The sequence below is a fragment of the Canis lupus genome, chromosome 36 (genome assembly GCF_011100685.1).
Source record: "Canis lupus familiaris isolate Mischka breed German Shepherd chromosome 36, alternate assembly UU_Cfam_GSD_1.0, whole genome shotgun sequence".
Lineage (NCBI taxonomy): Eukaryota > Metazoa > Chordata > Mammalia > Carnivora > Canidae > Canis > Canis lupus.
The window spans coordinates 23446315-23470663 of NC_049257.1; the positions used below are offsets into that span (position 1 = coordinate 23446315).

The following is a 24349-nucleotide window of genomic DNA, read 5'->3' on the forward strand; positions in this document are numbered from 1 at the left end:
TTTAAAAAGAGAAAAATCCATATCTGAGCCCAAAAGAAGGATACACAGCATGTCAGATAACACTAGAGTCAATAAGTTGAATGTGATTTTTGAGACTATGTTTTCTAAAATAGAAAGTGAAATGACATGTCCAAATATTACATATAATAGCAACTGTTTTTCAGTTATCCTACAACACATATTACCATTTACATATTATAATAACAGAGGACAGCAGTTAAACTGTACCTTCCTTGAATCCAAATACTTGAAGTGACGTTTTACAGATGTTTTTGTTCAAACATATTTCTCTATCCCTTATTTTGGGGATTCAACTGTTACAAGATTAGCTACTATTATTGTTAAGGGTGAAAGTTAAAAACAGGAAAAGGAGAGGAAGAGAGAGTTTGAGGAAAGTGTAAAAGGGAAAATTTTGAACTATCCTGGTATTGCAGATTTTTCTGAATCTATGTGATACAGGGAAGGTGGGAAAACACTAGAGCTAGGACAGTTTGGAGCTAAGAGGAAAAAAGGGAGGGCGATAGCTAAGGATAATAATAATAATAAAATATACCAAGGACTGTTGTTGTTGTTGTTTTTCTTGGCCATTATAAAACGAAGGACTTTTGTGTATCAAATATATCTATTTGAATGTAGTCATCTGAAGGATTGCACATATAAATTCTTACATTGAGTAAACCAAGTTTCAAGAAGAGGTGTGTGTGTTTAAATTAATAAATATTTCTCTATAAATGTGAAGGGAGGCCTCCCTCCCTGCCTTTGACTTCCATTCATTCTTATCTAGTAGTTCTCACACTTAAGCATGCTTCAGAGATCCCTGGAGGTCTTGTTAGAACAGGCTGCTGGGCCCAATTCCCAGAGTTTCTGATTCAGACTCTCTAGGGTGGAACCTGAGAATTTACAACAAATTCCCAGGTGATGCTCTGCTGATGCCGCTAGTCCCAGGACTACACTTTGAGAACTGCTGCTCTAGCTCATTATGTTACCCTAGCATCTAGTACGAGGATAGTCTCCGTTGCAAATTGTTGTATTACCATATTACATGGATTCTGAGATCTCCCCCACCCCTACCACCACATCTTCACAGCTCTGAGTCGAGATCCGTGTCTAATTAATCACATCTTATGATAAGTATACACAAGGCAGCACTCACAACTTGTATTTGTCAATGTCAGAGTGTGCATGGACTTGGTCATAGCTGTTAATAAGGTCTCTTCAGCTGAGTGACATAATTTTTGAGTGATATCATGTATTGAGTTTAACTGCCATTTAAAAATTATTTTTAAACCTATATTTTTTAAGAGCCACAGTATGATTTGACATAGAAGTTGTTGCATACAAAGATGGCATATAAACAGGTGTGAAGTATGTATTTGTTATTAGTGAAGCAGATGTTCATTATTGGAGGAATGACAGCAACTGCAGTTTTTCTTCTTGGAAAGTAACATTCTATTGCATTACAGGATGTAAGAAAGGTAACCTCAAGTGGAAGATGTGGTACATGTAAAAGTTTTGCCTATCACAGGCCTAGTAATGCAACTGAAGGGGAAAGAAATTGCCAGATCCCTCTGAACAGAAATTTGAATGTGATGAGTTGCTGGTGTGAATAATTCACGGAAGTCCAGAGAACTCTCTTTAAGGCTTTGTGTCAAAGTTTACTGACACTTTTTTCTTTCTTAGTGACACATGGAATAATGATGTGAGTTACATAAAAAAACCCTTAGGTTTGATAAAATATGATATTATTGGGAAATGAAGCAATCATTCCTAATAATAGCTCTATAAAAACTGATGATTAATGTGTTAATTTAAAGTGGGATTTTTTGGTGTTTTCAAAGTGTGGTGTTAAAGTTACCTAAAGAATCACCAAGATTCCCTGCTAAAAATGTAGGTGTCTAGGACTCCTTGAGAGCTATTGAATCAACAGCTTTGGTTGGAGAATGACTGACCATTTCACCTTCAAGGAAATAGCAATTTAATAAGAATGGCTCTGGAGGACTCCTCAATGTTAGTGGTAATAATATATTCCTTAAGAAAACTATCTTTGATTCCAAACCAATTACAATAAGTCTTTGGTATTGCCTAATGATTGAAACTATACAAGGGACAACTCCGTTTATCGCCACGGGAATTTTTATAAACCCAAACACCAAACTGCATAAATATTCCAAAGGACCTATGTGAAGGCAGAGAAGTCACCAGGGGCGATGGTTGGATGCGCTCATCTGACTAGGCCCAAAGCAAGTCATGCTTAATAGGAAGGTATGATAGTAGGAAGAACAAGTACGTAGGAGGAATACCACATCACCAAGTCAAAGACTCCAACACCAGCCCAGTACTGACTGGAGATTCCGTGTAGCCCTCCAGGGGTGTGAAAAATTTGGAAAAGGTCGTACCAGAAAACCAGATATAATTGACTGACTGGAAAGTCACCCAATATCTCTCAGCCTGTTTAGTCTATAATAGAATAAAGGCATTGTTAGATTAGATTTCTATAGCTCATTCCAGCTCCAAAATTATGTAATTTGTTTAAAAATTTTCATAAGAGGGTGTGGCCTCTTTCAAAGTTTTATTAGGAAAACCTCATGAAAGCAAATGACAAAGTAATCAAAGACAAAGGGCATGTGTGTTGGTTTGAATTATGTCCCCCCACTACTTCAAATGTTGAGGACATGAAACCCCCCAATGTCTCAGAATATGACCTTATTTGGAGGTAGGGCCTTTAAAAGAGGTGATCGAGCTACAATGAAGACATCAGAGTGGCCCCTAATCCAATATGACTGGTGTCTTTATAAAAATGAGAAATCTGGATATAGATAGGTACAGAGGGAACAGGATGTGGAGAGACACAGGGAGAAGACAGCCATCTACAGACCAAAGAGAGGCAAGGAACAAATCCTTCCCTCACAGTCCTCAGAAGGAACCTACCCTGCCAACACTTTGAGTTCAGAATTCTAGTTCCACAAACTGTGAGACAATACGTTTTTGTCGTTTGCACCACTCAGTCTGTGGTGCTTGTTACAGTGGCCTTAGCAAAGGAATATAGCATCTTTACCAGGTGCTTGATATTTAAGTACCTGCTAACTTCATAAAAAGACTGGAGAGCAGATCACCACTCTCTCTTTCCTCTGAAAAGCAGTATGAGCAGCCATGTTTGAGAAGTTAAACTCAGATTTTTATATTTGTTCTTCGATTAATTTGTCCTTAATCAGGTTGGTCATGCATGTGTCTACTCAAGTAGATTTTCCCCTCAAGAATGATACTAGCTGTTGATTTTTTTTCATACTTGCTTTTGTCTTTATTAATGTCTGCTTCCTAACTTTCTTTGATTAATTTTGATTCATTTTTCCTAGTTTCTAAGATACATACATGGCTCATTTATTTTTAATTTTTATTTTTTTAACACTAAAAACCATTTAAGAACAGTTTTGATAAGTTTTCCCTTCCATTAACTTTTAGATAATCTATCATCTTAGTTTTTGTTTTCCTTTTCTCTTTTTACTTAATGGATAATAGAACTGAAAGTAGAAATAACATTATCTTTTATTCTGTCTTTAGTATTGGTTTAGTTTGGCCTTGGGCCAATCACTTACCTTCCATGAACTTCTAGGATGTTGTTTGTGTGAGGATCAAACCAACTCAATGACAATATTTGAAACCATAAATTGTTACATAAATTTAAGTCATTATTTTAATTATTTTTGAGCAATTAATTATATGTAAAGAAACAGGGTAAACCTGGGGACATCAGAATGGCTTAATTTTGGAGTTTTAACATCTCATATCTGTTTGATGTATTATTGTTTCTCAAATTGTTTGTAGGTTTATAATTTTATAGCAAAATGGCAATCATTCACCTACTAGTACAGCTTTAGTTGATGACTTTCATTCAAGGAAAGAGATTATTTTAAAATCCACATCTTGAAACATTCTGCATTATCATTTAAAAACAGGAGAGAAAAACAGAAGCAAAATGAGCTAGCATTTCCTGAGAGTCAGCTATGTGTCAGGCACTCTTTTAGGTAATTTACATTAAATTCTCATAACAGCTATTGCACAGATGTAGACACTGAGATTAAGAGTATAAGTAAATTGCCCAAGGTCACAAATCTTCCAATCCAGTGCTCCTCCCTAGCTCCCTCCTCATAGTAACCAGTGAATTGAGACAGCAAGGTTAAACTCAAATTTTTTCTAGTGATTGCCAGAGAATATAAAATATTTTATATTTGGGGGGAAATTTAAAATATAAATCTTTTTTTAAAATAGGCTCCATGCCCAGTGTGGAGCCCACAGCAAGGCTTCAACCCATGATCCTGAGATCAAACCTGATCCGAGATCAAGAGACACCTAACCAACTGAAGCCCCCAGGTGCCCCTGAAAATTATAAATCATTTTTAAACAAACATGTTTCAAAAGAACACAAAAAACAAGTGGTCCTTTTGTGGGTTTTTAAAGTTTTTTTTTCTTTAGAAGAAAATTTAGTTTTTCATTTTTTTGTTTTCCTTCAGGGGAAAATGAAAATATCTGTGAGTAATTATTTTGCTTTGAATTATACTATTATTTTTCTCTCATGATTAATTTTAAGTTCTAGCACATCTTATATATTAATTTAAGAGTTCTTACAGTGTCTAAAATGTATGTAAAATTTTTTAGTGACATTCATTTTTAATACTTAGTGCTGCGTTTTTGCTGAAGACCACCTGAAGGCATTAATTACTATTATTTCTGGTGAGATTATGCTGAAGAAAAAATTGTAGCCTAATCAGCTTTTCAATTATCTACAAGTACAGCTCTCTGTAGATGAAAGATCATTACTATTAACTAGGCTGCCACATATTTGAATAAAGCAAACATTTAGGGAGTTATATGAGTTCTGAGTTTGAGAATCCAGAATGGACCCAGAAAAGACAAATTGTAAGAATTAAAATTGTATTAGTGAAGATGCTCATTACATTATGTAAAATCACAAACATATAGAAACATCCTAAATGCTCAATAGCAGAGGAATGTGTGCATCAATATTATGAAATATTATAAAATATATTAAGTGACAGGAAAATGTTTACTATCTAACAAGTAGGGGAAACCCTGTAGAATTGATCATATATGTAAGAAAAGCGTGTTCTATACCTATACAAATGTTTGTCTATGTGCATATCTACAGAAATATGTTTAGAAGAAAATACTCCAAAATAAGTTAATATTGCAGGTTTACAGAAAAATTTATTTTGGTTTATTTTTTTTCTGTATCCTTACATTTTTTGGTACTAAACCGAAAAAAAAAATCCATCTCAAAAATGGCAGTGAGAGGGATTTGGCTCTTTAAAAGAACCTGTATATAGTTTATAAAAATCTGGATGTAGGATTAGCTAATTTAGATAATCCCACTTAAAAACCTTATTGTAGGTAAATATTGAGAACATGCTAAATTCTTAAGTTTTCTTAGGGTCTCAATGATCCTCTGATATAACTGGTAAGGTTACAGACATGAGCAAGCGTACAGACTAAACACACACGGGAGGCTCACATTGATCACGGTCACAGTGCAAGTGTATATAAGTGGTGTGAAATAAACAAGATAAAAGGGAATGAGGATAATGGTAAGACAATATTTATAGGGAACTTCAGCCATCAATTCCCACAACTCCTCAGTGAGTCAATCTCCTCACCTGTACTATCTGCATCCATAGAGATGAGCCCAGAGAACCTGCAGGGAGGAGATGGGAGAAAATCCAGCCCACAAATAGGCTTATATCTAGTGACTTCTTTCAAGGTGTTAAATCTTTTTAACCACTGTCATTTTTATGCAACTGTTTAACTTATATAAAGGAAATGATTTACAGGCTGGAAAGATATGGCTCCCAGAAACCCTTTATAACATGGCCCAAATAAAACTATTCCTTACTAATGTCATCAGAATAAATTTCCACAACAACATCATGACACATAACTAACATGGTTCAGACACATTAAATCCCTGAACAACTGGACACATCAAGGAATTGTTATGTCATCAGTGAGTCTAGCAGACCACCTGCTCCCCTCCTATACTGGAGAGCAGATGTTCCAATAATACCATGTAGGTTTTCTTAAGATAGATTCTCAGATGTGTTAAGATTTTTAGTAGGGTTAAACTGGAAATGCCATCATTTTTGTTCTTTTCATTAAAAAAAAAAATCTCTATCTACCTAAATGGCACCCACTCTACCTTGCTTATTTTAATGTAAAGCCAGCTTGTCCTCTGAGGCTGAGTTTGTTTAGGGCAACACAATGCTCTGCAACTGTTAATCCCCTGAGAGTGATCGTCAGCTGGGAGAAATGTGCTCTGTTTAGTTTGCCTGTGGCATATATTTGGAGGGAGACGGACGAGACCCTATAACTTGGGACCAGTTAGACAATTTTGAAGTGTGATGATACTCTGCAAACAAAAATGTTTAGGTACATCTATCTCTGGGAGACGAAACCCAAAGAGATTTTAAGGCTTCCTCTCCATTAGCACAGAATCTAAAAAACAACAACAACAAAACCAGCAAACAAAAAACCATTTAAAAAAATCTCCAATAGGCTTTGTTTCCTTTCAAGAGCTGATTACACACAGTAGGTGTTGAAAACAAGACCGAAAATCATCTAAAATACTCTGTAAAAGGTAAATTCACTGGAGTCAAAAGTGTTGAAATAGGGTTTTAGAAGCACATGGGTACCTTCCCTGCAACTGATCTGTATAGTTGAATTAGCTATAAAAAATATTTATCAATAATATACTTTTCTAAGACAACACATATATATAAACTCTAAACCATATGAATAAGGAAAAGATGACTCCTTTGTTTTGGGGAATGAGTTTACTTGCTTAAAATGCAGTTTTAAGGAAACATTTAACAAATAGGGGTTTTTAAATTTTGAATATATGTCATATAATTATAGAACCTAAATAAGTCATCATATTTTACTAACAAAGAAACTGAGAACCAGAGGGACAAGTAACCTTGCTTATTGTCATCCAGTTGGTGGAGGGAAAAATCATAGGAATATTTATTAATTGTTTATGGAGTTCTGTTCTATGCCAGGCACTATTCTGAGTGCTGAAACCATAGGAGACCCTGCTCTCCTGGAACTTACATTAATGTTTTCTGATTCTCATCATTAAGCTCCTTGCTTACATACTTCTCTCACCAAAAGGGCTAACCCATACAATTGATTGAGGGCACTCCAACATCTGATAAAAATGTCTATTGTTTTTTGTTGTGTTTTTCTGCCTAGGTTCATCTAAAATGGTTTCCTTGGAGGTGATCACATTTATCCATATTAATCAGAAAACCCCCAGATCTATACGTTGTGTGTACTTTAACGAGCAACTTGCATAAGACCTGTGTTATATTTTTGGTTATATCAAGGTAACTTATTTGGGATATAATGGCATAATACAATTGGAAAAGATCTCTCTCTCTCTCTTTTGTTTTAATCTCTATACCCCTCAGAAGGGGAAAAAAAAATCTGAGATTCAGAGAGAATGATTTGCTATTTCCATCCCAGTTTAATCACAGCATTCAGCAGCCATTACATTATGATTTGAGTGAATGATTTAGAAAAATACCTATATAATATCCAGCGATGTTGTAACAGTCTAGAACTGCAGCAGTTAATCAGGAAAAATTTTAGCCTGTGGTCTTAACATTCACTAGTAACCTTGTGCTGAGCATGTACTACAACTTTTGGCCTTAGGCAATTCCATTTTGTAATTAAAACAGAATACAATGCATGTTTGCAGGGCTTGTTTTTGACTTAGTGGCATTTAATACGTTAATTTTTACAACCTTCTAAATATAAAATTATAGGAGGGTTACTAAAGACCATAGTACTGAATTAATCTTTTCCAATTTTCAAGTTTCAAACAGTTTTTGGTGTTGCTCATAATATCTGCTTTTTTCATCTCTTTGCTGTTCTCTATCATAGGTGTTAGAAAACAGGCACTCAGAGAAACTTATAAGTAGCAGTCTTCTGGTTTGCCATGGCCCCGACATTCTCCTTTATCAAAGTGCTTTCTGGCTATTTTTCCCAATAAATTTTGTACCTAAAGTACAAAAGGACTTTCTCCTTTATTCTTCGTCTAATTAGTCATCGATCTTCCTCAAACTGAATGGATGAGAAAATATTTTCTCCTTTGTTTTGCTTTTAAAGATTTGATTGAAGTATTTTTGCTACTTGTTTATCACACAGTTCCTGTAGCAAACAGATTTCTCTTCTGCTTCTGTGTTTGTTTTGCTCCTACTGGGCTACCGGGAACAGAGTCTACAAAAATTTTATTGCTGCCACCTCATATACCAGAAAGAAGGCTTTATTCTTTATAATGTAAAGAAAATATCAATCTCAGTCAATATAAAGGCTTTAATTAGAAAGATCTATTACAATGACAATGCAGATATCATTCAGCTATGGCTTTGAGCCATCTGAAGCACTTAACGCTGGGGTTTTCCAACCTAAGGGAAAAAGGTAAAAAAATGGGGGACGGTTGAAAGAAGAAACATCCAAATGATTAAAGGCTAGAAAACAGTAGGAAAGACAAAAAGTATAGCAAAAAGGACATTAAGATGTGGCCTTCAAGTACATAAATGGCTCTAAGTTACCAAATATGGAGATGACATGTAGAACTACCAAGAGAGTGCCTTAGTGGTAATAATACTAGGAACAAACGCTTCAGTGCTAGATCCTTCTCTAAATGTTTGCCTGCATTCACTAATGTAGTATTGTTATTCTAAAATTATACATCAGGAAACTGACCCGTGGAGACAGTATGTAACTTATCTGAGGCTATACAGCCAGGAAGTTGAAGAATGAGGATTTGAAAGCAGTTCTGGTCCTGCAACTGGAGCCCTTAACCAGAGGCTGACCACCCCTCTACGTAAATATTCTGACCAGTAGTTTTCAAATCAGTTGAATGTTAGAATCATCTCAAGAATATTTCAAAGGATACTCCCACCTGGGTTCCACCTCCACGGATTTAATGGGTTTGGGTGGGACCAGTCATTAGTAAATCTAAAGACGTGCAAAGGTGGTATTAAAGCTCAGAGAGGCAAGAGCACCAAGCCCAAGTCACCTGGCTGTTTAGTAGTTCAAACAGGAGCAAAATCTAGGGATCTTGACTTTTTCCTGTACGATCTAGTAGCTCCTACTTTCAGCAAATTGAAGGAGAAGATAAAACACATTGTTATTCTGGAGTGATGAATTTGAATTTCTTAAACCAAAAAGTGTCAGTTCACTGAGGTTCATGAAAGATAGGATTTCTTTTGGTGGTTATTAAAATGAAGATGGATTATCGATTTTCTGAAATAATTAGGTATATTAATGAGAAACTGATGAACATTTCCAAATTCCCTTTCTTAAATGTTGTAGCACTAATATAATTTAGACACCAGAGGTCTCTGCTATACAATTTGAACTCTCTGTGTAATAAAGAGCCCTCCTGAGAATCAGCTTAAGGCAAAATATTTTAAAGAAAGAATAAAGGGGGTACTGTGGTAAATGTTGAACAGCCAGCTCCCAGGGGAGAAAGCCCTGATTTGTAGTGTTTACCAAATCATAGTATAAATATGATTCTAACTTCAAGATACCAAACTGATGGGCATTACTGAATGTAGAGCTCAGTGACACACCATTACGTAGTATTTCCACACAAACATGTATATATAAAATTGGCATAGAAAACCTCAAAAGCATAGATAATAATAAATTATAAATAATTAGGAAGTAATGGGTTTTGAATACTTATCACCTTTGTTTTAAATATAATTCCTTTAACATACATTTATACAATTTAATTTTCAACAACACTATGTTTAATAACCGGCTTGCAAAATTCCTGAAAATTTAATAATCAGCTCTTGCAAAACCTGTCCAACATACCACTGAAAAGGTGTCCCTTCTATCATGCATTTTTTTTTCTTGGAGAAGAATAATATTTATTCAAATAAGGTAAATAACAATAAGTCAATTTTTATGGTACCTACAGTCTATAGGGGAGAAAATTATCTTTCTCCATTTATTGAGCTTTCTCAAGAATGAGAATTTTTGATTAAATCCTTCAAGATAAATCAGCCTTCATTGTGTGAGCTACAGAACATAAAGGTTAAGAGTATGGGTTCTGGGGTCAGAACACCCAGATCTGAGTCGTTCCTTGCCCACTTATAACCCTATAACTCTAGGAAAGTTATTTTAAAAATTTGACCATTTATAAAATGGGATAATAATAGGACCCACCTCAAACAATTGTTGCCAGAACTAAATATTATTATACGTAAAGCATGTGCAACCGTGTCTGATGCACCACAAATGTTCAGCAAATGTTACCTACCACTACCATAGGAAAGTGCTTTCAAATACATAAACCACATATATTTGAGATAGTTACTTAAAGTTCTCTGAACACACCAAGAAGTTTCAAGTATCCTTGCCTTTTCTCATGCTCTTCCTTTCACCTAGTATAATAAACTTTTGCTGTGTCTTTTTAAGTTCACCTAGAAAATACTATTTCTCTTAGGCATTCTCTGATTGGCTTGCACCATGGATGATGATTCAAAAGCCTTGTATAAGATATATTTTTAATTTATTCTTAAAACGTAGTTAACAGGTTCCCGAAAACATGTTCTAAGGTCAAGCATTTGAAGGCTGAACAGAGGCACGTACATCCTGAGGTAGGGTAAATGTGTCTGTTTGCTGGCATCCTCATTCCTCAGGGGCTAATCACTCTTTATCAGAACTTGCACACACATGAACAGCTTCTTCAGGTGACAGCTCAAATCCTCCTTGACTATCCATATTAAAAAAATAAAACAAAAACAAAACCTATTCTGTGCCTGAAAGTCTGATTCCTAAAGTTTTGGGGCATCTAAGCATTGCACAAGTGAAGTTTGTATTAAATGGAAATTATTAAATTTTTTAAAAATTTTTTTATTTATTTATGATAGTCACACAGAGAGAGAGAGAGAGAGAGAGAGAGAGGCAGAGACACAGGCAGAGGGAGAAGGAGGCTCCATGCACTGGGAGCCCGACGTGGGATTCGATCCCGGGTCTTCAGGATCGCGCCCTGGGCCAAAGGCAGGCGCTACACTGCTGCTCCACCCAGGGATCCTGGAAATTATTAAATTTAAGGGCCACCCATAACTCCATGATATCTATGCCTTCCTTCTGTTTTCCTTCTGGTAGAGCTTAAAGGCACTGTATTTCAATCTATTTGTATCTATATAGCACAGTTTCAAGTATGTGCTAGGTAATCAATAAATGATGGCTGTATTTAATGTCATTTAATCTGATGCTATAATCATTTAAAAACCCCAAAGTTCAGGAAAAAAAAATAGCTTTGCTCTCTCCTGTTAATTGAATATCATTTGTATACTAAAGGAAGCTATATAACTATAAATTTCCTTTTCCTTCCTAGAGTAGCTCTAAATTTTATTTAAATGATCAATTATCTTGTATAGATAGATGTAAGGGAACGAAGAAGGAAGAAAGGAAAGGACCAACGGATAAAAAAAGGAAGGAAGGGAAAGATGGAAGGCCAATTGGCCTTTTTTTTTTTTCCTTAAAAGAAGTATCTCTTTAAATATAGAATCATTGTTGCATTCTATTTCCATCAATATAATGAATTGAGCAAATATTCTAAAAAAAATCCCTTCCATTGCAAAATGGATAAAATTATGTTAAGAATCCTTTTAGATGCATAGGAGATTTAGAAAGAAATCAAGGAAAGTTTTCAAAGGCCAGTAATGGAAAGCCAGTTTTGTAAGATGATACTATTGCCATGACTGCCCTGAGGGCATTTGCCAGCATGTTATCCTAGTATCATGTGTTCTCTAACTACTGAATGGGAGCTGAAATCAAGGCTTTGCTTCTTCACCAGGTAGGGAGTTGAAAATGAAACTCAAAGCCAAGTCCTTTGAAGAGCAAACCTGCAAAAAGCCTGCTCACTAGTAAAAGGGAAAGCAAGGAAAATTGACTGTTTTGGCCAAAAATTGAGGACAGAGGGTAGCTTTCTTGGAGTTTATAACCATAGTCCTATCCTTGAATGGCTCAGAATTTAGATATTCACTACATGTCTGGTCCAGGAAACCCCAAACAAGAAAAATAACAGATATGGTCCAGGGTTGGTTCTATCCCAGAGCACCTAGAAGAAGCTAAAAGATTTTTTTCTAGATGAGTGCACCTTCAATCCAAGTGTTACAGAATTCCCTGAGAGAAATCCCAGTAAAACATGAGCTAAGAATCTGAAATTACAAAATACACAAAGAAATAAACCACCATGAACAAGAGAAAGACACAAACAGCATACTTTAAACTTTTTCACTGATCTCTTAGAATTATTAAATACAAAAATATAAAATACACCTGAAATATTTGAAAGACTGTGGGTTGTGGATCATATAATGGTCATTAAATGATTCAAATGAGTGGCATTTACATTCTATATGGAGGTCAAATACAGAGGGAACTTGGGAACATGTGTTTGGAATAATAAAAATTTTGAAATAAGACCCCGAATAGAATTGAAAAGGCAATTTTTCCTTTAAGTCCCCCTGCTATATCCTTCTCTTACCTACCCTTTTCTTTATCCCCCTTTTGAGGGCCTAGAATATTCACTCTGAGTAACCATAGATTAAAGCCAACTCTAACCATATTAACATCACTGCCAATGATTACCTGGAATCTTTACTATCCAGAGTTAATATTCGTGTTCTAGTTTTATTTGAAGATATTGTTTTATAACATTGATTTTAAAACACTCTCATGCCATATTACTTAAATTTGATAAAAAGCCATGCTATTTCATTTGAATATGGTATTAAATAAAATTTACACATTTTCTTTTTATGCAACTTAAAACCACACAGACTTCTATCTGAAAAATGAAATCTTGTTTAGTGTACTACCAAAAGACTGAGCAAAATATCTTGATCTTAGAAAAAGCACAGTGTTTCAATAAATGCTACATCTAAGTCTGTTCTATCTTTTTAACGTTTTTACAGACTTAGGTTGGGAATTATTAACAGCTTTCTTAAGGCTAGGAACTATTGGCAATGCCACTATTACATACTAGGAGGCTAATACTGCATTTTTAAAAGTAACATATCTATTTATTCAACAACATTTGAATGGGTATCTGCTCTGCACCTGATACCATGATATGCTCTGTGAATAATCACTGAGCAAAACTGGGCACAGTTCCTGCTCTCATGGAGTCTACAACTGAGTGAGGTACACAGATAATTACTGGAGTAATCATCAAACAAATGTAGAACTGCAACCAGGCAACTATGACATATTCTTCTTGACTATAGTCAACAAATACATTGATCCTAAAAGCCTTTTTTAAAAAGATATTAATTAATTTATTTATTTGATTTATGGGAGAGAGAGAACAGTGTGAGAGTGTTGGGAGGCGGGGGAAGAAGGGGGAGGTCGAGGGATGAGCAGACTTCATACCGGAGCTTGTAGCTAACACAGGCCACGCATGATTCCACAACCTGGAGATGGTGACCTGAGCTAAAATCGAGTCTGATGCTCAACTGGCTGAGCCACCCAGGTGTCCCTTAAAACCCTTTTAAAAGAATATTTAGTTTGTCAAAAGTTAAGAGGCAACAAGTTAGTCTGGTCTTACTGTAGATACATTCATCTTATAAATATAACCCAAATTTCCTACTGGAGATATTTGCTTGATGCTGAAACTTATTTAACCTTTTTAAAGTCATTACCGATTTTGTCAATTTTTAGAAATTTTAGAAACTGTTCATTATAATCCCAAATAAGAAACAGTGAATTTATTAATTTCAACATTTCACCAAATTTTGTTTCTTTACTTACAAACTTTGAAGCAATACAGATTTTATGGGATACTTTCCTAGATTTGGAAGATTTCCACTTTTAATGTGTTGTCGTGACTGCAGTTTAAGAAATGTTTAATTCAATTCTGACTCCAACTGCCTACTTGAGGAAAGATGGAGACACAGGCCAGCACACTGGTGGGCTGGTCTGCTAGTCCCAGGGAGGCAAATCTGAACTGAAAGGGCTCATAGGGACAGAGAGAGAGTCTGAAGACCCCAGAATCCACAAATACTGATTCTTTACAGCCCTCATAGCTCTCTAAACCCAACCCATGTGAAACTAATAGTAGGAAACTATAAATCATAAAAACGAAAAACAACAGTTTCTTAAATCTGTATTTTAGTGACTAAGTTTAGTAATTTGGCTCCTTGGTAAACTGGCTTTTGGGTGATTGACATTAGTCCAATTGGCCTAGAATTAACTATAGCAGGTCAATCTGACTTGGTCCTTAGTCATCAGATAAGAATACCCTGGCAGCATGAAGCTAGACTGGAGCCAGACCTGAAGAGTGAGTGCAAGCTGGTCAGGTGGACAGAGAAGCGTAGAGCAAGGCAACAGCAGGAGGAGGAAGGGCACACAGAAAAGCCTGAACTGGCAAGAGAAATTGGGTTGAGATGAAGCCAAGGCATACTCCAGGTCCAACTAGGATGAATGCTAGAGGCTATTTTTAAGAGTTCTATCTTTGTCCTAGGTCACTGGGAGCAACATGACGAGGTCTCGGTTTTGGAAAGCACTCTGGCTACAACGTGGAGAATGAACTGGAGAGCAGCTGGGGCGTATGCAGGGCGATGGAGCAGAAAATTCTTGCAGTGGTTTGCTGAGAGATGACAGCAGCCCAGACTAGGACTGGAGTGAAGGAGATGGTGAGCAGTGGACAGATCAGAGCAGTTGTCTTCAACTGAGGGTGATTTTGCTCCACAGGTGGCATTCAAATAAGACATTTTTGGTTGTTACAACTGGGCTAGAGGGAAGGGCTATTGGCATCTAACGCATAGAGGCCAGGGGTGCTGCTATGCTCCTACAATGCACATACAGGATAGCCCCTCATAACAAAGAACTGTCTGACCCCAAATGCCATAGTACCAGGCTGAGAAACTGTGGTCTGGAGAAATACTCAGGGAGTAACACAGACTTCCTATCAGAAATTACAAGCATAAGTATAATGTCAGGTTTATGAAGATAATGTTATGATCCGTAAGAAAAACAACACAGTGTCAGTAACTGCTTTAGGGACAACAAAATTTAAATAAACAGGTGCAATTCAGAGCAATTATTAAGTACGCACGTAGAGTTACTAAATGCTTAGAAGGGATGAGAGCTGTAAACTGCACTCCCAGCTTGACAGAAATACATAGCGACTAAATCTAGCATTGTCTGCAAAAGAGGCACGCACTTCACTCTGGTAACAGTCAGCAGGATCTAATTTTAGTTTATACTCTTAGTGCATTAAAATAGCATCAAGAAGCTCAGGAAGTCTAAAACCATCACACTCCAAGTTTCTGTCTATACTGTTAATAGCTACTTGCCAAGATCCCTGTTGCCCATGTGATGATTATAGCCTATTAAAAACATGTCCTCTGCAAAGTGCTCTTGAAAAAAAAACAGGAAATGGAGTTAAGGGAACGATTCTAGATAAAATAATTGGCAACACAAATATCACAATGCAGACATTCATAAGGAATAGATCTTAACTCCTGAAGTTTTGTGAGAGCTTTATGAGGATTTTTTACTGTTTACTATAAAAGTTAAAATGCTTTCAATCAGAGTTCCAGTGTCACAATGGTAAATTAGAAAAGCAAATAAACATTTTTATTTGAACAGAAAATCTACTAATTGCCTACATGTGACTTGGATAAAAGTTGAATGGGGGAAGAGCTGAGCCAGGCCTATTACTGCAAATGGGGAGCAATCCACAGTGTGCTTGGTACCTTAATTTATCTGTTAAGCCTCTCTTCTAGTCAAACAAAATCCAGATGGACTGACCCAATGAGATTCATTTTTTCCACTTCAGTTCATAGGACCTTCTAAATTGCAGTTTGAGATTTTTAAAAAATTGCTTTATTTTCTGAAATTTTAGTTCAAGACGTATTCTTCTCAGTAAAGTATGCTCAATTGTTGCATTCTGCAATTGTCTAACCAGATACATATCACTGGAATGAACCTAGAAAGAGTTCAAAATTAATATCCCACAGTATGGACAGTTTGGTTTTTGTTTTTTTTCTACCAAGAAGCCATAAGCAAAAAAGGAAACAACAATCAGCAGTTTCATAGTTGAAGTTAAATTAAGTCTTATTAGTGTTTTCTTTTAACAGCAATAAATATATACACTCCTCCACTCGTGGGCAGATTCTTTTCCGGTGTTAGATACCTGAGATACAAAAAGCATCTGTTTCAGTCCCTCCTTCTCCTCATGCTTATGCTGCACTCCTCATGCCTATATTCCTGTGCCTAGGACTATAAATACACAGCTACCTGGAATAAAGTCTACATTTTCCAGTTTCTCTTGCAGCTAGGAGCAGCCATGAGATAAAATTAAGGCCAAGTGAAACTTCTGGGTATTTCCTTAAAGGGAGAGGAAGCCACCTGACTTCTTTCTTCCTGATGCCTGGGAAGTAGATGTAATGACATGCCCAAGAAGCAGCACAGGATGTGGAGGTGCAAGCCACATGATACGGATGTCAGAGTAAAAGAGAGTGGAAGCCTGGTTCCCTGACACCATGGAATACCACACCAAGCATGGATGATCAACAAAATATGTTTACATGAGCAAGAAAAGCATTTCTATTTTTCTTAAGCCACTGTTTTGTTTTGTTTTCCTGTCATTGTAGATGAATTTAATCCCAACTGATACATGCCTTTGCAAACTACTTTATTTTTTAAAGATTTTATTTATTGAGAAAGAGAGAGAGTGAGCGAGCGAGTACGCACAGACACAGTGCGTGGGAGACGCACTGTGGGGAGACGAAACAGGGGAGGGATAAGGGGCAGAGGGAGAGGGAGAAGCAGCCCCCCCCCCCCCGATGAGCAGGGAGCCTGATGTGGGGATCAATCCCAGGACCCAGGGATCATGACCTGAGCCAAAGGCAGATGCTGAACCAAGGGAGTCACCCAGGCACCCCTAGGATTCTCATTTATATACAGTCTTCATGTAGTTCAGGTTATGGGTGGCTTTTTTGTTTGTTTGTTTAGGAACTCTTAACTTCCACAGAGATTTTTCCTTATATTGAACTAGGACTTATTGTCTATACATTTCCACCTAATTTTGAACTTTGACAGCATTTGTATATAAATATTTATTAATTTGAATTTACCCTATGCCCCCACAACTAGATGATAAATTACTTAAGGCTTGGAAATATGCTTTCCACTTCCTTGTATTCCCAATACTTTGCTACAGTTAACAGGTGCTCACATATCTGCTAGGAAGGGGAAGTAAAAGAAAGAAAGGAGGGAGAGAGTGAAGAAGGGAGAGACAGAAAAGGAGAATGGAAGAGAGAGGGACAAAGAGAGGGACAATCCAATAAATGATTAAAAGCAACGCAGCAATGTGTTTTGCCCCCAAAGATGCTTACTAATAACTTCTGCATGTTTACACCTGTGGGCATTAATGGGCCATTATAGGATCAATTTAAGCACCTATTGGTTAAACATTCCTGTATTCAGTAGCACTTTTGAATGCATAACTGAGTGGAAATCTTTGCGGGTGGGAGATGACTCAACTTGAAACAATAACTCTCCAAGAGTCTAGAGAATAAGAATCTCCTATAAGCCATTCTGCGGTTCTTCTTTGCTGAAACAATAATAATAACAACAGCAGCAACTGCTAACAAGAAATGAAATTGAAGAAGGCTTAAAAGTTTGCTAGAAGCTCAGAATGATTATCTGAAACCGTGCCCTGTGCCTGAAGAAAAGCCAGAAACCAATCCAAGGATGTCTGTGAGCCAGGGTCAAGTTAGGACAGGGTTTCTCACTGTTGCTGACAGAGAATAAGGAACTCAGTCTTCTTACTGAGTTTGCCAGATTAGAAGTATCTTCTTGTACTTGTTGAAACAAAATTTGTTCTTACATTTCCTTATGTATCCAGCATTAATCATGGCTTACCAATTGATTTTGAACTTCTGTCTTGACAGTGTATATTTCTTATTACTGCTTTTGGATATCCTATAAATCTAAGCCTGATTCCTGATTTCTCTTTATTTTGCCTTAATTTTGTTTACAGTGAATTTTGATTATAATTAATCCTGGCTGATAAGAAATGGCTCTACCTCATTTCTCATTTCTTTTTTTTTTTTAAATCTTTTAACTTTGGAATAATTTTAAATTTATTCCATTTACTTTTGATAAAAAAGTTGTGCTTATTATTCTAGGAATGCAAAGTTGGTTAAGGATTCTAAAATCAATCTAATTCTTACCATTTTAACAGGAGAAAATCATGCAACCATCTCAACAAGTGTAGAAGAAGTATTTAAAAAAATAAAACTCTATTATTGATCAAAAGATCTTAGTAAACTATCAATAAAATGAAATTTCCTTAATTTGAAAAAAGTTATCTTTAATTAAAATAGTATGGTACCTGCACAAAAACAGATAAATAGACCAATGAAACAGAACAAAGAGCCCAGAAATAAACTCAAATATATAGAGTCAAATAATCTATGACAAAGGTGTCAAGAATACACAACAAGAAAAGAGCAATCTCTCCAATAAATGTATTGGGAAAACTGGATGTTCACATGCAAAAGAATGAAACTGTATCATTATCTTACACCATATACAAAAATTAACTCAAAATCGATTAAATACTTAAATGTAAGACCTAAAACTGTAAAACTCCTAAAAGAAAACACAGGTAAAGAACTCCTTGATGTTGTTCTTGGAAGCGATTTTTTGGGTGACACCAAAAGCAAAAATAAACAAGTGGTACTATATCAAACCAAAAATCTCCTACGCAGCAAAGGAAATGATCAACAAGATGAAAAGGCAATCTATGAAATGGGAGAAAATATTTGCAAACCAAATATCTGATATGGGGTTGCTATCCAAAAGGTATAAGAAATTCATAGTACTCAATAGCAAAAAACCCACCTGATTTAAAAATGAGTAAAGGAGCTGAATAGACATTTTTCCAAAGCAAACATACAAACGGCCAACAGGTAGATGCAAAGGAACTCAACATTACTAATCATTAGGGAAATGCCTATCAAAACCACAATGAGATATCAAAAAGACAAAAGATAACAAGTGTTGACAATAGTGTGAGAAAAGGGAACCTATGTAGACTGTTGGTGGGGATGTAAATTGGTACAACCATTATGGAAAACAGTATAGGAAGGTCTCATAGAAAATTAAAAATAAAACTTACTATATGATTCAGCGATCCCATTGCTGGGGATATATCCAAAGGAAATGAAATCAATATCTCAAAGAGATATTTGCACTCTCATGTTCATTGCCACATTATTCACAATAGCCTGAGTTATAGAAACAACCTTATGTGCCTGCCAAAGGATGAATGGATAAAGAAAATGTGATATATATCTCCACATATCCATGGATAAAGAAAAAAATATATATATGGAATATCATTCATCTCTACAAAGAAGGAAATTTCTGTGACAACATGGACATTCCCAGGGAACATTAATGTTAAGTGAAATAAGGCAGAGAAAGACAAACACTATATGACCTAATTTATAGGTGGTATCTAAAAAAGTTGAACTCATAGAACCAGAGGACAGAGTGGTGATTAAGAGAGGGTGGTGTGGGGAAAATAGGGAGATATTGGTCAAAGGCTACAAACTTTCAGTTTTAAGTTTTCAGTTATAAGATTTTGGGGGGATTAAAAGTGAGTCTAGTTAGTAATACTGTATTGTATCCTTGAAATTTGTTGTGTTCTCACCTGCACCACTATAACAAAAAAGCTAACTATGAGAGATGATGGATGTGTTAATAAAATAATTGTGGTCATCATTTCATAATGCGTATGCATATCAAACCATTACATCATATACCTTAAATATATATAATCTTTAAAAAGATCTTATTTATTCATGAGAGACACATAGAGAGAGAGGTGGAGACATAGGCAGAGGGAGAAGCAGGCTCCATGCAGGGAGCCTAATGTGGGACTCGATCTTGGGACCCCAGGATCACTCCCTGAGCCAAAGGCAGATGCTCAACCACTGAGCTACCCAGGCATCCCAAATATATACAATTTTTATTTGCCAAATACCTCTACACCTCAATAAATGTGGGAGGGGGTATGAAAAAGGTTATCTACAAAATTCCTAAGGTAGATCTCATAATTAGTGGTTAAAAATGGAAAAAATTCTCTTTGAGATTGGCAGTGAGACAAAAATGTACTTTATACTTCTAATTAATACCATATCGAAAATTCTACCTAAAGCAATGAGACAAGGAAAAGAAAAAAAAATGTTCTAAGACTGGGAACAAAAATATGAAGCTGTAATTATTAGCTGATGATGTGATCAGTGTATGTATAAAAATCTCAAGGATTTCAGACAAATAAATATATAAAGCCAGTTTAGCAAGGATGTTAAATAAAAAGTCAATAATATCAACTAAACTGTCTATAAAAACAGTTGGAAAATGAAATTAAAAGAATTAAACTATGCACAACAGCTTAAACATCAAATACCTAGGAATAAATTTCAAGAATGATACGCAAGACCTCTGTACAGAAAACTATAAAACATTATTAAAATGAAATCCCCCCCAAAAAAAATGAAAACCCAAATAACCTGGGGATACCACACTAGTAGACTGGAGAAACTCAATATTGTAAAGATGTCATATCTCTCAAATTGACCTATAAGTTTTATGCAATCTATAATAATTTCAGAAATTTTCTTTTTTATCAGATGATTTTATTCTAAAATTTATATGGAAATACAATGGACAAAGAATAGATTAGACAAACTTAGATTAAAAAAGGTGGGAGGAAGAGCACAAGTACATCACAACACTTACTATAAAGTCATAGTAATTAAGTCAGTATGGTATTGGTATCGGGTTAAACAAATATAACAATGAAACAAATAGTTATGATAATCCAATACATATATAGACACTGAATTTTTGGTAGCAGAACAGTGGGGGAAAGCCCTGCCTTTTAAATAAAGGCACTGTATTGCACATGAGGGAAAAAACAAACAAACAAACCAACGCTGAGTCCCAAACCCCACTTCACACCATACATAAAACTTAATCCTAGATGACCTGTAGCTCTAGATATGAAAGGCCAAACAAAATTTCTGTAACACTCTAAAGAAGAATATATTCACGTCCTTGTGGTAGGCAAGGATAATTTAAATATAAATAAAAAGTCTTGACCACAAAAGAAGAGATTAACAAACTGGATTGTGTGAAATTAGGGTCTTCCACTTATTACAGTAACACCATTAAGAAATTAAAAAGCCAACCCACAGACTGTGAGATATTTGCAATTCATAAATCTGACAAAGGACTCATATTCAGAATAAACAACTTCTACACAACATTAAAAAAATATAGACAAACCAATAGAAAATAGGCAAGACTTAAATAGGTACTTTATAAAAGGAGGTATTCAAATTTTTATGAAATTATTAAAAGGCTCTCAATCTCAATAGTAATCAGGGAAACACAAATTAAAACCAAAATAAGATGCCACGATAGTCCCATGAAAGTGACTAAAATAAAAAAAAAAAAGTTTGACAGTACCAAGTGTTGGCGAGGATGTGGGAAAACTAGGACTCTCATAGTTTTCATAGGAAAACTATGAATTTTTCAATCTGGAAAACCTTTTGAAGAAATCTCATTGCAGAACATATGTATACCTTTGGATCAAGTAATTCTACACCTAGGATATGTGTGTGTGTGTGTGTGTGTACATACGTGTGGCGATATATATATAGGAAGTATATATTATGTTGGATATATGTATTTATTTGTAATAATTTCAAACTAGAAACAACTCACATTTCTCAATAGATAATTATGGTATATCTGGAATATGGAATACTATTCAGTAATAAGGGTAACAAATACAGCTCTATACAACATCTCAAAAGAAACTCAATACAAAAATACATATTGTAAAACTCCATTTATAATATTAAAAAACAAGCAAAAAGGAAGTATGAAATTTGATTTAGGATGTTGGTTATCTTCGGGAAGGAGGGCAGTAGTCTTTAGCTTAAGGTGCGTCACAAGGAGGCCTTCTGGGTTGCTAGTAATGTTCTATTTCTTAACCTCAATAAGTAGCTACTTAGGTGTAATAACTTCATTATAATTAATTAAGGCAAATACTTATGATTTATGAACTTTTCTGAGCTGTGTTCTATTTCAAAACATTTTATTTGGAATATCCATCTTTTATCGATTTTCTTCTTTTATCCATCCCTACCCTATTTTTCACATTTGCATGTTAAATATTTAAATCTAAGATCTCAAGGTCTTGAGGAAAAATACATGGTTATAGTTATTAAAAGTAGCAAGCAGCATTACAAGTATATAGCAGTTTGCAGATTTTCACATCCATTTATCTCGATTATTTGTAACAACCGTTTGAGAGACAACAGGCAATAAGAGGGTTATTTTTAAAAAATAGATGTATAAACTGAGACTCAGATTTTGTTCCCTAAGTTCACACATCTAGAAAGTGACAGAGTTCAATCTAAGACTTTTATTCCTGATCTCTAGATTGTTGCTGTTTATACTATCCATGTAGCCATTTAAAATAATATGTAGCTAAAATAAATGATCCTGATTCAAATAGCTGAGTTTTTTATTTGATTCTGACCAAACCCACTCTGAGTCTTGAAAACTGCCATTGCCATTTTCTCCTAAACCTCTTAAAAATAAATGCATTTATAGAGGTCAATTACATAAGGACAACACTTTCCAGTTTTTTATATAGATTTCTCCACACCAAGTAATGTGTGTGAACTGTGCTTCATACCTTCTTAACTACAGCAATCTATTTCAAATGTGGATTCTGTTTTGGGCGCTCTTTTAAAATTAGACTATAGTAATAGGACTGAGTTGTCCAGGGACCGTATATTCTGAAGTTCTCCAGTTGATTTTTCTAGTTTTAGAGGAAGGAAGAATTATTAGTTTCCTTTCGAGTGGTTATCCAAATTAGGAGGATGAAAGGAATATTTTAGACCTCAGTTACAGAAATAGGTTAGAACACTGTGCTAGTAAAATAATGAGTATGATCACTCTGGATAGCTTAAGTATTCTTTGATCACTATAGAATGCAGCTCTAACTTCCACCAGGTATTTTAAAATTACATACCTTTGATCACAGCGGGTACCAGGAAAAAGAGCTCATACGACCTAATTGACATTATCTGCACTACTAGAGAAACATAATTCAGAGGTTTATAAAACTGATGATGTGCGAGGCGTCTCACCCTCAAACGGGGGAACTGGTTGGTGTTTCGTTGGTGGTGGTGGTGGTATACACTGGTACAAATTCTACGGACGAAAGTTCGGCAAGCAGTCTTAACAGCCTAAAAAGGGCAATTTCTAAGGCCCTGTACTCACTTTATAGCAATCTTTCAAAGGAAACAACTAATGACAAAGATCTGCCTACAAGGCTATTTGCTGTAGTATAATTTATAATAGTAAAAACTTACAGTAGCATAAATGTCAAATAGTAAAAAAAAATATTAAATTACCCGTGGCATATTCATATTCACTTTGGAGCCATTACAAGCAGCAGTGTAAATGAACTGGTAAGATGATATTTGGCCAGACAAAACAAATAATATTCAAATTCTGTCCTCAACCAGCCACCTTTCATCTGTGAGGCTGTGGAAGGATATGTAGGCATGTGACGGGGTCAAACAAAAGAAGACATTATGCTGAGGCTCCTGTGACTTTTTAATACTTCAGTGACAGCAGGAACAGTTCTTTTTGACACATTTTTCCTGCATCAGCAGGACCTGACTTTGCCTATTATAGTATCCACTTCCCCATCTTCTTCCCCCTTTTGTGACCCTACTCCCTTTAAGCAGGTTCAGAACATAATTTCTGAATTTCTGCCTGTTTTATTTGATGCTCTCCCTGCTTCCCATTTCCAAGTGCAGGGCTACCGTGATTTGTCGGATCTGTGTGACTTTCTCTGGGTTTCTTTCCATTTCCTACTGTTCTTGTTGTAACTACAAAGTAACCACCTTTTATTTTAAGAAGGGATCTCTTTGATATCTTACTTCTGATGCCTTATGTTCTCATCCCAAATCTCAGAATAGTTTCCGTGTTCATTTACCACATTCCAAAGGCTTTTTGCCTTCTCATGGTGGTTGAACTCTGTCTCAGAACAAACCTATTTACTAGACTTTAGACTGATTATGGCACCGATGTATAATCTTCTCAGCCCTCGGGTGTGTGATAATTTCACGGACTTTTTATTCCCCCTTGGCCTAAGAAGAAAACACTAGCCCTCCCCCACTTGGGTAGAGGTCCCCAA

At 35.7% G+C, this 24349-nt stretch overlaps 1 protein-coding gene across 8 annotated transcripts in view; it reads right to left on the minus strand.

Moving 5' to 3' along the window:
* The window catches only part of ZNF385B (zinc finger protein 385B), a 386057-nt gene that overhangs the window by 204603 nt on the left and 157105 nt on the right, over positions 1-24349 (minus strand). The gene's annotated exons all lie outside the window — the stretch shown is intronic.